The sequence below is a fragment of the Canis lupus genome, chromosome 15, assembly GCF_011100685.1.
Source record: "Canis lupus familiaris isolate Mischka breed German Shepherd chromosome 15, alternate assembly UU_Cfam_GSD_1.0, whole genome shotgun sequence".
NCBI lineage: Eukaryota > Metazoa > Chordata > Mammalia > Carnivora > Canidae > Canis > Canis lupus.
The window spans coordinates 42,202,598-42,218,133 of record NC_049236.1 but is presented as its reverse complement, the minus strand read 5'-3'; positions in this window follow the sequence as shown (position 1 = coordinate 42,218,133).

The window sequence follows — 15,536 nt, the reverse complement described above, 5'->3', positions numbered from 1 at the left end:
TATATTTCCAAGACAGGGTACATGCTGACGGCATGAGTTCCACCAGAACTCAGTGTTTTTCTGGGGGGGAGTGTGGGGTGGGGGGCAGACTGTTCTCACAAGACACAGTGAGAAACGTAGAGGACAAGCAACCCACTCTCAAGCCTGGTGGTAGAGGATAAAAAACAGCCCCTTTCTAATAAGGAATAGCTCCGGGGAACAGCCAGGTTTCAGTTCAAGAACAAAAGTGAGGGGATGTTCACCAAAGAGGTCGCCAATACAGAGCATTTTGGGGCTGACCAGTGTTTCCCAGGTTGCAGTGGGAGGGTCTGGAGCCATAAAGTAACATGCGAGATTGAGTTAGATTAGGGGATGTTCTGATGTGTACATCAGGGGTGAGAGTCAGGATGCCATGGGAGGACCTGGGGTCATAAACAAGTATGTAAGGGCACTACGGCTGGCTTAGCCTTAGGGCCTCAGAGGCACCCATCTGAGGTGGGTGGGAAGGCCGAGAGTGAGTAGGTCCTTGCAGGGAACGTGTCATCAGCCTGCCAAGGGTAGGCATTTTCTCGGAGCATTTGTGGCTTTGTGGGAGCCCCTGACCCCCCGGTTCAGGCTGCATAGGAACGATGACATCGTGGCAGCAGTGAAGAGACCACTAAAAAGTTTAAAACAGCGAGGTATTATGGTTTTACTTAAATCAAATGTCTTTTCTTGTGGGTGGCTGTTCAGCCTGGCCACCTGCTCAGTGTACCTCTTATATAAAGTATTCTTAAGATAATATTCTTTTTCGCTCCCCCTTTATACATGCATATGTGTTTGTTTTATAAAACTGGATGTGCATAAAAAATAAAAGAAGAAAATTAAAACCACTGGCAATTCTATTACTAAAAAAAAAAAATAGATCAAACTCATCAGTGTGGTTATGATCACACACGTTCGGTCCACTTTTTTTCAGGCTAGAAGATACCACCTCACACATCCAATTTCATTTTCCTAAACTGAAATTAGACTGTAGGCAATTTACGTTTTAAAAACCTGACATCAGGGCAGCCTGGGTGGCTCAGCGGTTTAGCTTCGCCTTCAGCCCAGGGTGTGATCCTGGGGACCCGGGATCGAGTCCCAAATCGGGCCTCCTACATGGAGCCTGCTTCTCCATCTGCCTGTGTCTCTGCCTCTCCCTCTCTCTCTCTTTCTCTCTGTCTCTCATGAATAAAGAAAATCTTTAAAAATAATAAAAAATAATAAATAAATAAAAACCTGACATCGCAGTGGATTTGATACATGACTGCACATCCTTTGAAACTGCAGAATATTCTACTGGGGCAGGTATCACATAATTTACGGTTGGATCTTTTGGTAAAAGACCTGCAACAGTAAACAGTAAACATAAAGAGTTATGTGCATATCTCTGATTATTCCCCTAGGGATACATCCCTAAAAGTAGAATTATTAGATCAAACGGTACAAATAATTTTAAATTTCTTCACTAAGATTATAAACATTTTTATTTATTTATTTATTTATTTATTTATTTATTTATTTATTTATTTATTTAAAACAAGAAATAACTAGTAACCATATCCAGGGACAGCACATGGCATACTTTGACAGACTTCTCATGTATGACTTTTAAAAAGTCACTCATGAGAGGGGAAAGTCCTGGCACCAAAGTCAAGAAATCTAAGTGTTAGTTCTCACTCTGGCACCAACCAGCTAGCTTCTCTTGGGCTCCATGCTATTTTTACAAACTGATTTTTGTAAACTCTTGCAAAATACCCGTGTCTTCTCTGAAAAGAGTATGTTGAACTGGTAACGCCATCTTCCATCTGTCAAATTCTATGATCTTATTGTTTGTAATTCTGTGAAAAGTTTGCTTCAGGAGAAATAGACTATTCACATGTCTCTAGCATACAGTAGGGAACCAATAAATACTTGTTGATTGGGGGGGAAAACTGAAAATGGCAGAATTCAGTATATAAAGTAGAGTTAAATCTTTTTAAAAAAATAATTAAACAACTTTATTTTCACTCAAAGACTGACTTCCTGTGCGTCTCCTCCGGGCAATAATCTCTGTGACATTTTACAAAAGACAGAAATAGAGACAGAAAAGCTTTGCAAAACTCTTACATAAAGAATCATATATGAATTTTGATGGGGAAATAATTTACAAGTAGATAGGAATCACGACAATTACTCTTAGGGTAATATATTGTCATAAACAGAGATGGAGTTTGTGGGTCCTAGTGAAGCACATCAAATAAAATGGTAATAAAATGCTGAAGACGTAAATGGTACGACTAAGAAATTTTGTAGGAAATGTTATGTTTATCCTGAGTGTGACACTGTCAAATTTCTTGAAGGAAAATAACAAAATATTATTCTATTTTTAGGAAAGCCATCCTCATTTGATTAAGGCGAGAATTCAGGGGACTACTAAGAGAACCAGCTGAGTTTGGCACCATTGCCGAGTTGCTGAGACTGAAGATACGCCTGCAAATCCACCACCATATTAAGGTGGCAAAATGCCTATACTTCTTGGAAATGGTTTCTGAGAAAGCCATGCAAAAACAGATACACATTTGCATGGTGTCCTGATTGTGACTTTCATATCTTGGCCAGGCTCCAAAGACCTCTTGGCCCACATTTAGTGAGGCCCACATGATATTCATCAAATTATTTTCCTGGTTATTTGGGGTAGGGGAGCTCTTGTGGTTTATTATTATTATTATTAATTTTTAATTTGCTGGGCCACCTTGTACTCTCTGCCACCGGTTAACATAACTTAATTTTCTCAAGGAACAGCTGAATAAAAAAATCATTTGCTTAAGACAACCTTAATGCCCATGACTTAGGAGGTTCACTCAGAAGCCAAAAAAGCAGAACTAATACACAAAGCTCAGTGTATCTGGTTGCCTGGGCAAGTCGACTCGCCTTGCATATGTGAAGATATTAAATTCCTATCCAGTTAATTAAAAGAACTTCTTCATGTGTCAATGCAAGACCTGCTCCATAAATGGGGCATTAGGGGTTTACTCATGTTTCAGGACACTGCACACTCTCCAAGTTTCTCACACTTTTAAAATTTGTTTTTGGTTTTTTTTTTTTTTTTTTTTTTTTTGAAGTGTTTGCTGGTCACCTGTGCATTTCTTGGCAGTAGACTACACATTTTTATTAAAAAAATACATTTCATGTAGTTCTATAATGATTGTTTTTGGGAGAGATAACTGACTGTTCAATTTTTATTCAGATGATATGGTTTTTCCTTTGTTTTGATTTTCCAGGTGCAAATGTACCAGTTCAGTTTCAAACAGGGCAATGATAATGTTTGGTGGAGAGACTGTGGAGTATTAAGTAAGAGACAAGGTGCTGCGTTCAACAGACACAAATATAAGTTCTAGCTCCATTGCTTAGCATCTGTTGATCTTGACCTTGGGAGAGTTACCTAATTTCTCCTAACCTCAATGTGCCAACCATAAACTGAGAATGATAATTGCACCTTCCTCTCAAGTTTGTGTTCCAGATTAACTCCTAGGATTCATACAAAGTGTCCAATACCGTCAGTGTCTGGATCATGAAAAAGGCTCCAACAGCTATTATTCTTACTGCTTTGGGCCATGAGACAGGAGAATACCTGATAATGTTTTAAGCACTTTTGTGAATACTACTGCATTTATCCTCAAATGAGAAAAATGTGGAGTCACTCACAATGAAACTTTGACAAAAAGACTACGTTGCAATCAAATTCCCTGCCCTTCCATGCCAAAGACAAATTCTACTCTACCTTCGAGGATAGTTAAAAACAAAACAAAATAAAAAACAACAACCTTTATGAAAACCAAACACCTGAAATATAAAGTTGTCTTATATATAACAAACTAGGACAACAAATTGTGAGAGAGTAGATCTTGCTATAATCCAATTCCAGTTCAGTGTCTTTGTATTAGTTGTGAGATCTGAGACGTGACAAAATACTGGATGACAGACTCTAAAACAGAATCAACAAATACAGTTACGCTGCAGGGTTCAAATTCTCATTTATGTCTTTCTGTTTCTGGAGCCTTTAACCTATTCAGCTGGCTTATGATTTATCTTAATCATTATGACTTTTTAATAAATCTTGATGTCTGTAAGATGAGGACACCATCTTGTTGCACTTTTAAAAACTTTTATTTAAATTCTAGTATAGTTAACGTTCAGTATAATAATACTTTCAGGTGTATGATATCATGATTTGACACTTCCACACAACCATCTTGTCTCTTGAAATCGTTTGGCCATTTGATCTCTCATGTAAATTTTAGGACAGCTCATAGGGTTCGTATTGAAGTTATGTCAAATTGACAGGTTAATTTGAGGATACTTGATATGTTTGTAATGTTGAATCTTCCCATCCATGAATATAGTATAACTTTCCTTTTATTTTAACCACATTTTGTGCCTCTGAAAAAAGTTTTATAGTGTTTTTTCTCCATTAAAATCTTGCATATCTTTACTTATGCTTGTTCCGTATCATGCAGGTTTTGAAGCTATTATCAAAGGTAACTTTCTGATCTTTCAGGATGGGGCAGGATTCAGAAAAGCTTTTCTAATGTCACAAAACTCCTTGATTGTTTTTGTTGATTTTTGGAAATGTAAAATTTTTGTACATGGATCTTATATTCAGAACATTTAAAATCCTTATTAGTTCTAATAGTTTGTATCATCTCTTGGACCATAATGTCTAAACAATAACTTCTTAAAATAATTTTTATTTAGTATATTTTTTGCCTTTAAACTTTTGTACTTGTTTGAGTCCTGGTATAATGTTGAACAGAAATGGATAATGGGACGTCTCTGACTTGTTCATGACTTCAAATTGAATGCTTTATCATGAAACATACATTTTCTGTAGGTTTTTAATATGTGACATATTTCTTGTCATTCTGATCACATTTTAATCTACATTATGGTTATCTACATTATCAGAGCACCCATCTATTACATAATATAATATCTCCCTCAAACTCTTATTTAGTCTTAGAGCTCTATTCCTTTAGGTTGTTTGAAACTTATTCTGTAGTAAATTTCTCAGGAAAGGTTCTTTGGGATAGTATTCCATTACTTCTTGTATGTTGGCAACAGTTCATCTGTGTCTGGTATTCTTTAAAGTCAGTTTTAATAAATATGAAAATCGTTGCTCATACCTTAAATATCTTAGTGATGTTATCTATTTTCTTTAGGAATAAGATATTGCTGTTAAAAGTCTGGTATAAATCTAATATATTTCCTTTATAAGTTACATGATCTCTTTTTATTCGATGCCTAAAGGATTTCTTTCCCCTTCTTGTTTAAAGTTTATTGACTTTGCTAGGATTTTTCTTGGTATTGGTCATTTTAAGTCAATAATGTCAGACAATATGATTTTCAATGTGTGGTTTCAATTTTTTTAATTTCAGGGGAGATTTTTTAAAAATTAAAAAAGTTTGTACTTGTTCTATTCTTTAGCTCTGGTTTTATTCTTCAGGGATTTCTAGTATCTGTATGTTATATCTTCTATGTCCATCTTTGTATTTGTCACTTTCTCTTGAACCCTTTTTAATATCTTTATTTCCTCTGATTTAAGAAAAATCCTTTTAATCTCCTATTTCCTTTAATTCATTTGCTGTGTGTTTTTTTCCACACAGTATTCTTCTATTTTAGTCTTAATTTCTTAAACCATATTTTATTTTATTTTTTATTTTTTCCTGAGTTCTATCATTTAGGTCTCAGCTTGAAAAATTCTGATTTATGTTATTTTTTTCATATCCTGTATACTTTTCTTAATGTCTTTGAACCAATTTTGAAATGGTAAGTTCCACGTTGATCTGTTTGTGGACCATACTTTTCTGGCATGCTTTCATCATCTCTAGAAATGTTACATTCCTCATTACCTCATTTCTTATAATTTTGTATGGGATTTAACCTTGATGCTTCTCTGTTGCTCATACTTATGTGAAATTACTTATCCTGACCTTTTAGAATGAGGCAGGATTCAGGAAAAGTTTTTTAATGTCACAAAGCTCCCTCTTCTGTTATTTTTATGTAATGTTAAAAAATATGGCTGCCTGCTCCCTAAGACTTTCTAATTGTCTTCCTCACTCCACTTGGGTCTAATTTTCTCTTTTTTAATCTTAATTTTCTTTAAGTTACTCAGTTTCATTCTACTTCTAGGAGTTTCTCCACAGTGTGGTTTCTTTATTGAAAAAAAGCCCATTTCAGGGTTGAGGGTTCATAAAGATTAAACTACTCCAACCCTTTCAGTCACTTGGCATTAGAGACAGATAAACCCATTCTTAGTTGCATCTGGGGGTCTCAAATTGGCCCACTGTGCTTCTTAGTACATAACAGTTATTTCAGGGTTCTGGTCAACATTAGACACAATCCTAATTGCTTCCCTGTACTTTGTCCTATGCAGATATTAATACATGTGTTCCATGTGTATCTAGTGGCTGTTGGTGGTTTATCTCCATTTGTTTGCATCAGAGGATACATTGCTGCCTGATTTTGCTATAATTTTGTACATGGATCTTTGGTTTTGCTATTTAATTGCTGTGTCTGCTTTAATGTGGGGATTCAAACAAGATAAAAAAAACTACATTGGCACTGTCACTACCATCTTCCCAGAATCTCTAGACTGGACTTCAAAAGAAAAAAAACTACAAATATAATAACCCATTCAGTTATTTTTTTTTAATAAGAAATGTATCTAAGACCTTGAGATGCAGAAAATTTTAATATAAAGGGATAGAAAAAGATATACCATACATTTATAAATCAAAATATAACTGTTATAACAACATTAATTTAAATTAAATAGACTTTCAGACAAAAAAAAAAACTAGGTATCATTACATGGAAAACAATTCACGGGGAATATATAAATCATGAATCTGTATTTCCCCAAGAAAATAACCCTTAAAACCATATAGAGCAATAATTGAATGAATTGCAAAGAGAAATTGACAAATCAGTAACTTACATGGGCAATTTTAATATATCAATTCCATGTATAATACAATGATCAAAGTTGATCTAATGAATACATAGAGAAAATCCTGCATAAAACAGTTATAGAATATATTTTTTAAGATATATGGAAATTTACAAGAGTCTGTAGAAGGTCACAAATGCAAATTTAATAAATATCAAAATTAATATTACACAGGCCACGTTCTTCAACCACAAAACAAAAGAATTGGACAGAAAGATTATCCACATACTTGGAACTTAAAAAAACCCACAATATATTATGAAACAAAGAAGGAATATAATGAAAATGTAAAATATTTAAAATTTGAGAAGGAAAACACTTATTGTGAAACTTAAGGGATTCAGCTAAAGTTGTAGCCTTAAATGTAAACTCCCCAAAGGATGATAAAAAACCAATGAGACATGTGTTACATTAAAGAAGTTAAAAAAAAAAAAAAAAAGAACAACCACAGAATGAACTTAAGGAGGGAAAATAAAGCAACATTTGGGGAAGGGGACAACTAATAAAACAGAAAAAAAGAAATTTTTAAAAAGATAAAAGATGATCCTAGAGAATTATCAAGTAGCCAAAATCCTAGTAAGACTCATTCTTGTAGCATTCACACAACCTTGTTGTATCTTTTAAAGATTTTTTTTTTTTAAACCTAGTTTGTTCACAGCAATGTGGAAAAATTCGTGACACTTCTTTAAGACTGTTTGATACTTAACTTCCCTCAAGGCTGCATTTTCTTGCATGTAAGAAAACACAAGAAACTCCTTACATGATTTTACTTCTTCTGCTATCAGGGAAACAAATATCACATGCATAATACATGGCAATTTTTAAAAGGAAAGCGTAACCAAAAATGACAAAGGAAAATTCAGTTGCTGGCAAATAATAAGTTACTTTCCAATGGATTCTTGGTTCTACAAGTGCACTCATCAGTTAATTCCTTTAACTAGCAAGTTCCCTTACTGTATTTAAGCTATTTTTTCCTTTAACAACTTTTGAGGAATGCAACTTACCTAAACAATGAATAACTCCCATGTGAGCTGTATACCCACCAATAATTCAAATATTGAAATCCTGGTTGTCCAGCTCTTCTCTCTAAAGCGGTGACAGGCACTTGCATGATCCTGAGCATGAACTCTTCCTTCAGTTTTGAGCTCTATGCATCTCATCTCTTGTGCCCAGTCCTGATTCTGGATGCACCTTTTTTTTTTTTTTTAAAGCTGCTCTTAAACTGTGATAGAGCAAGCCAGGGAACAGAGAGGACAGTCACATTAAGCCCAGTCTCAGAGGTGGTAACTTTCGATCATTTTTCATCTGTGAGTCTGATGAATGTCAGGCCTGTGTTGTGGGGATAGGCAGGGCAAAGCATGAAAGCCGCATCGGACTGTAGGAGATGATGGGATATCGGTGTCAGGCTGCCAGGGTTGGAATGATACTTGCTAAGACAAATTAAATGTATTTAATCTTTATAAGATTGCTGACATGATGCTATTATGATCCCATCTCATGACTTACTGAAGGTCACAAAAGCTACTAAGTGGCAGAGCCAGCATTGGCATGTAGGCAATCTGGGCTCTCAATCCCACTGGCCAAAAATGAGTCTTTTCAATGCCCCGGTAATGGAAGATGCAGGTCCCACACCCAAGCTAGCTACCTGGATGTTCAAACCTGGCTACACTGCAACCCTTAATGAGAAACATAATCTCCACCTCATAGCTCCACAGTCTAGACCTCTTCTCCATGTTTCTTACCATCCATTGCCATCATATTTCTCAGTGGGAAGTTGTGCTTTACTCATTCATCTGTGTATGTCCCCACTCTATCAGGTCGATCCAGGGGCATCATTGTTCTGTTTTCTCAGTGATGGGAGAAGTCAACTCATGCCAGTGCACTTTGCCATGCTCTGTATCACCAGAGGTCTTTGATACATGGCCTGTAAGTTATTTTCTACTCCCTTCATTCTCTATGTATTCATTTGTAGAATCGGTATCATAACGTGACCTACCTCATAGCTGTGTCATGAGAATTACATGAGAGAAGGCTTGGTAGTCCTTAGGACAGTGCCTAGTATGTAGTAAGCACCCAACCTGGGTAACTTCTGTTGTCCATTATAGGTGTTTTATTTCCTCAAGGATCTAGGTTTATATAATCGGGGATGGTGGACATATAAGACACTTGCTGAGCTGTCTCCACAAGCCAAAGAGAATTCCCATGGGTCTCCTATGGATTTCTCAGCAATGAATACAGCCAGAAGCAGCTCCCCTTGGGAACACAGCACTTCATGTATCCCTATAAGCTGAAGTTTCTCTGTGTCTCCCCTCCAGGCATTCCTATGACCTATTTCTTTCCAAGGGTCTCTCCTCTGGAAATATTTCTAAGATACTCAGATACCTTCCTTTCCTGTCTCCTGACATCAGTGAAACTTACACCACTCTGTAGCTTGCGAGCAGGGAGGAGAAGGTCAATGATTGTTGTCAATCCCCTAGACTACTTTAGAGGAAGCTCATCTGAGGAATGCACAAGACTATCCTATCCTTGTTCTTGGCTCTGCTTTGACACTGGGTTCAGGTTTGCTAACTCTTCCTTGGCTCAGGCGAGTTCTCCCCATCCTAAGGGGTCACCGGTGGTCTAACCAAAAGAGGGTATGTGGAGTCAAGTATGTCTGGGATGGAGTATAAGCCTATGACCTCAGGTCTATTGTAGAAGCTTAAGTCAGACAAACTTGTATCCAACTCTAGGAACTTTCGTTGCTCCTCTTTTTATCCTCAATTTACCTGTCTGTGTGTAAATAATAAAGCAGCTAAGAAGTCCCTGTTCCTTGTGATACAAATAAAATAAACTCAAACATAAAAATTCCAGGACTCTTCCCTGGCTTTCTGAGAATTCCTTAAAGTGCTTATCTCTCATGGTCACATCAATGAGGTTTTCCTGGACACCCTTTCTGCATGTAAGCTCCACCCCACTGTGCTCCTTTTTTCCCATTTCCTTGACCATCTTTATTTTCCTGGGGTTCCTGCTAACACCCACACATTCAGTATTCCAACTTCTATTCCAAACTGTTTATCAAGATATGTGTTCCCCCCACAGAGTTTTTGCTCTAAAATGCATTTTGGTGGCCAGTATTAAGAAAATGTATATTTATTTTTATTTCGTTACATGTGAAAACTTGGTTTCATTACATTGTGAAGATCAAACAGACTAACAGAGGTACAAAGGTCTGGCACTGTGCTATGTACACAGTAAGGAGTGATACGCACACGTTAGTGGCAGTTGTGAAGATTAATCGATATAAGGTAAAACATTCAAAAAACTACAACACGCTGTGAATGTAAAGGATGCTCATTATCAGTGTTAGTACTTAAGTCCTAGCAGATGTTATACTATGTGGGCCATGTTCAAAATTAGTTGAGATAATGACAGTATATGGTCAAGTTCCTATTTCTTTGCTTGAGAAACCTTCTTTAATGGAGGAGATATGTAAAGCAAACTAGGAAAATCCTTGTGTACAGGCTAACACAAGGACTACATAGAATAGGGAAGAAAATGCAGGTTTCATGCAAGACATCACTATGAAAATTTTAAAGGAAAAAAATGTAGACATGAATTCACCGAATCCCTTCCTCAAATGACAGCTGATGGCAGAGGAGAGTATATGACTGAACCCTCAACACCAGGATTCCAGGTCGGAATGAAAAGGCGTGATGAGCACCTAAATGGATTCTTGGTAAGATCTCCTATGAGATCAGTGACAGAACAAGGTTTCTACAGATGATCAGGGATGTAACTATGCACAATGAAAGAATTTCTTGATATACTGAATAATGTTTTCAAGAAGTATCAACGCCAGAACTGCAGGGCAGTTGAAGACCAAAAGAAGGAATTTGTAAAGTAGTCCACAAGTTTCACGGACACTCTGAAAACCTCTTTAAAAGAGGGCAAGGCAATAAATGTGTTTCTAAGTGTCAACCGACCAATCCATCAAACCAGCTTGCTACTTCATATCTTCCCAACTGTGACCTTCAAGTTGAATATTTTAAGAGATGCACATCTCAGTGGCAATACTGAATGGCCCTACCTGTAAATTTTCAAGTTTGACTCTATAAATGACCAGTCTCTCCTGAAGGGATCAAATCCAGAATGGGATTATTGCCATCTTACACCATGTTTTTGTAAAATGTAGCTTACTCATAATCTAACTCTGAGGATCTTGCATCACTTTTGCTAGTATCATTGTTTAAGAATTATAAGCCAAAATAATTTATGCTTTGAGGTATCACTATGTAGCATTCCTTAAGAGTTGTAAATATTAGTGCCTGTGTCAAAGTTTTAACTTGAGAGCAATTTATTGCCAGATAATATATTTAACAGTATTTGGTGGCAAATGTTCAATAAATAGTTTACATCCGTTAAAAAAAAAAACAGAACAGTCTACGAATTATAAGGGTTAAGGAATGTGTTGTAGGCATGAAGTTAATACGACACGGAAAGAGCTGGGCCTTAAAGGTCAGTAAAGGGGAATTAGAAGACATTCCAATGGGTCAGAGAAGAGGTCACCATCACCCATCATGAGGCACAGGTACCAATGGGCCAAATGGAGCTTGCAGAAAGCCCCAGAAGCTTAGTCCTCTCAGCTCCTGGAGTAAGGGTGTGAAGGGGTCTGATGTAGACATGTAGAAGTCTGTTGCTCTTTGTGGATGCTGTTTGGTGAGTTTGAGGCCAAGGTCCATGGTGATGGGCTTAGGTTTGCTTTTGGTCTGCAAATCAAGCAGTGGCAACAAAACCAATTTGATGATACCTGTGCAACTGAATTTTGCCACCTCTAGCCACAATAACCTTCAAGAGTATAGTGGCTACTGCCTCACTTCTGCCTTCTAAGCCTCCCACAAGTTTCTTTTTGACTAACTCTAAACTGAGACCATATAGAAAGGGGATTCTGAGAAGTGTAATTCCAGCTTAGCTAATTTGAGGCAATATAAAACCCCCATAGCACATAGTGGAGATATGGTCTTATCTAATGTGAAGTTCTTCAATAATGCTATTTTAGTTCAGTGGAGGAAATGGTAGGAAGACATCTTTCATTTACTCATTCATTTATTCATTTTGCATTTAATGATAATCTGCCATATTCTAAGGGCCCCTTTTATGGCCAGGAAATAGTAAAAATCTATGACCCATGATCTTGTATATCATGTCCTATTATCATGTCCCTTGTATTTAATGTCCTATTTCTAGTAAAGTGAGTTGGGTTCATGCAAGGGGTCTTAGAGGTCAAAAGCAAGAAGGGAAGAATGAATTGTGAAGATGACTTCAGGGGTTAGGAGGAACATATGAGAGAGCAGATCAAATTCAAGGAGTCTGAAGTTCAGTGAAGCTAGAGCTAACATGCAGAGAGAAATAAAGATCAATAATTTAGCGAACTGTGAGGGAAGAGAAGAGGCAAGAGTTGAGGCTCCCAGTTTGAGAGATTATATGATTGCTGGTTTCATTAGTTGTGACACTGTGGGATGCCTGGGTGGCTCAGGGGGTTAAGTGTCTGCCATCTGCTCAGGTCACGATCCCGGGGATCGAACCCCACCTTAGGCTCCCTGCTCAGTGGGAACCCTGCTTCTCCCTCTCCTTCTGCCCCTCCCCCACTGCTCATGCATGCTTTCTCTCTCAACAAATAAATAAGATCTTAAGAAAAATAAATATGATACTGAATATAGAACATGATTTTGGGGAGAGGATGGTGAAATCACATTTGCAGTTTTGAAGACTGCAGAATGCTGAATGGAGGCATCCAGCAAGCAGTTCACAGTGTGGGTCCTCAGATCACCAGTCCATCTTGTTCTTCTCTTTTCACTGAATTAATTACATTTTTGAGGACTCAGTGCCTACCTTCCATGCCAGAATGAGTACTCTCTGAGGTCAGGAACCACCTCCTGCTTTTGCTTTGTTGTTACCCTAGCATATCAAATAATGAATGGTACATCGCAGGTTCTTAATAAACACTAGTTGAGTTGAATTTAAGAGCCCAAGAAAGGAGTGTTCTTTGGGAACACCAAAGAGGGAATATGAATTTGAGATATGGATATGAGCAGTGCTTGAAGCTAAGGAAGTGGATGGATTTATGCAGGGATGTCTGCATAATGATAAAAGGATATCCAGGGCAGGTCTTGAAAGTACACTCACACTCAAGGGAATACCAGAGAAGAAAAATCTGGTGAAGGATTCTGAGAAGAAGTGATTAGAGAAAGTGACATTTGTGAAAACAAGAAAAATATCATTTTAAAATAAAGCTTGCTATTGAAGTAGTGTGACTGTCAGCTACAATTTAGCCTCTACAGGGATAGGGACACTCATTCTCACCTAACATCCCCTTGAAGACCAGCTTGATTTTCTTTTATTCTCTTTCTTTTCCCCTTTGAAGAGTCCTTGAACCATGTTTCACCAACACTCCATATTCATTTTTCCCTCCTCCCTCCCTAGGTTATCAACATACTGCATTCCTGCAATGGGCCATTCACTGTGGCCATAATGATTGTCTTCTTTCAGGGTGAGCACAGTGCAGAGCTATACCAATATATACCTTTCCTACTGAATGTGAGGGTGAGAGGTATGAGGTTTGGGGCTGCCTAAGCCATCTTACAGCAATGATAGGAGAAGGGAGCCAATATGGAAGAGAGAAGATCTAAGGGACAGTAAAACTGGGACCTGGTGACATCACTGGAACCTCCAGTCAAGCCATGCCTACAACAAGCCCTATCTCTATTGTAGGAACTGATAAACCTCTTTGCATTTTTTTTAAGATTTCATTTATTTATTCATGAGAGAAAGAGAGAGAGAGAGACAGAGAGAGAGGCAGAGACACAGGCAGCGGGAGAAGCAGGCCCCATGCAGGGAGCCTGATGTGGGACTCGATCCCAGGACTCTAGGATCATGCCCTGGCTTGAAGGCAGGTGCTTAACTGATAAGCCACCTAGGCATCCCACCTCTTTGCATTTTTATCTCAGAGTCTCAACTGACATTTAAGAAATAAAATATATTAGAGTCCTTTATGAAATTAAACACACAGAGAGATTTAATTTTTGTAAAAATGGGAAATTTCTTTTTGTTTACCTCAACCCAGATAGTGACTTTAATTATGCAGAGACTGATGTTCTATAGGAAATATTGTCATAAATTGAACAAAAACCTTAGTGAGTGGAACTAGGCTTTCTTTCTCAATAGCAACCAGCCCTGCTGAGTCAATGTTGATATATATAATTCTTTCCTGGAAGACAAGAAAATCTAAGGGTTGACTGGTTTGTTCACTCACCCTGGCTTTTGTTTCCTAACAAATGGGTAATATTAGTCTTTCAGTATGATAACATAAAGCTGACTGATTTGCATCACTTGGTATTGTCCGCCCTGTGTGTTTGAGTTTGTTCTCTTATTTAATATGAGCTATACTGAAACTAGGTAGTCTCTGTTTATTCAGTGGCCTCTTGTGAGTGCCTGCTTTCTCTCCTGGTTGAGTTGGACCAGGGAAAAGAGATGTGGGATGACGTGAGGAGGTTTTCTTAGCTGCTAACTTTTCACTACTCCAAGCACTTCTAATAAGGCCTTTGGTGTCTCTCCACTCACTCCAGCCTGGAAGAGGGTTGATGTCTGTCTCTTGCTTCACTTACGTTGAGATTCTGGCCCAGCTACTTGGTTTTAGTCAATGACCTTCTTTTGACATGTCTTTGAATCATGGTATCCTATTATTGCCACCCCAACTTAGTCTCTGATAGTCATACTTGTGAACACAGGGAAGCACTCTCCAGGCCCTGCTATTTCATCATCTGGAGAGTGGGAAGGGTTAGATGTAACTTACAGGTTTGTTGTGAGGTTTACAGGTCAAATGAACTGAAGAAAGTCCCTTTAAGTCTGGGTGTGTTCCGAAGCTTAGACCACCCTCCACAGACCCATCCTCTCCAAGACCCCCGACTCTGATCTGGGTCATCACCCCAGTCAGTTCTCACCTCTGTGCAGCATGGGTTTTGTTGTGTTTTGTTCGCTGGTCTTCTGATCATTCTTATTAAACTGCAGACTATTTTGGAGGTTCAATTCTGTCTTCAATGTCTGTATTCAATGTCATGGTTCATGGGAATGAACCATGAGTAGAACACTAGTAGGGATTCAATAAATGTATGTAAAATGTTAAAAGAAAGAGGAAAGAAACTAACTTTATAAAAAAGTAGATCAAGTACCAAAAATTGTTAAAGGCACTTTCACGAACGTCATTACACTTAATTCTTTCAATAAACCAGTTTTTACAGGTGGAGAAATTAAGAGACAAAGGACTTAAGTGGTTTGTGCAAGGTCCCACAGCTAGAGGGCGCCAGACCAGAATCTCACTTCATTTCTTTTTCTTCTTTTAAAATTTTTTCTTATTTAATTTTTTTTAAAATTTATTTATGATAGTTACACACAGAGAGAGAGAGAGAGAGAGAGAGGCGCAGAGACACAGGCAGAGGGAGAAGCAGGCTCCAAGCACCGGGAGCCCGACGTGGGATTCGATCCCGGGTCTCCAGGATCCCGCCCTGGGCCA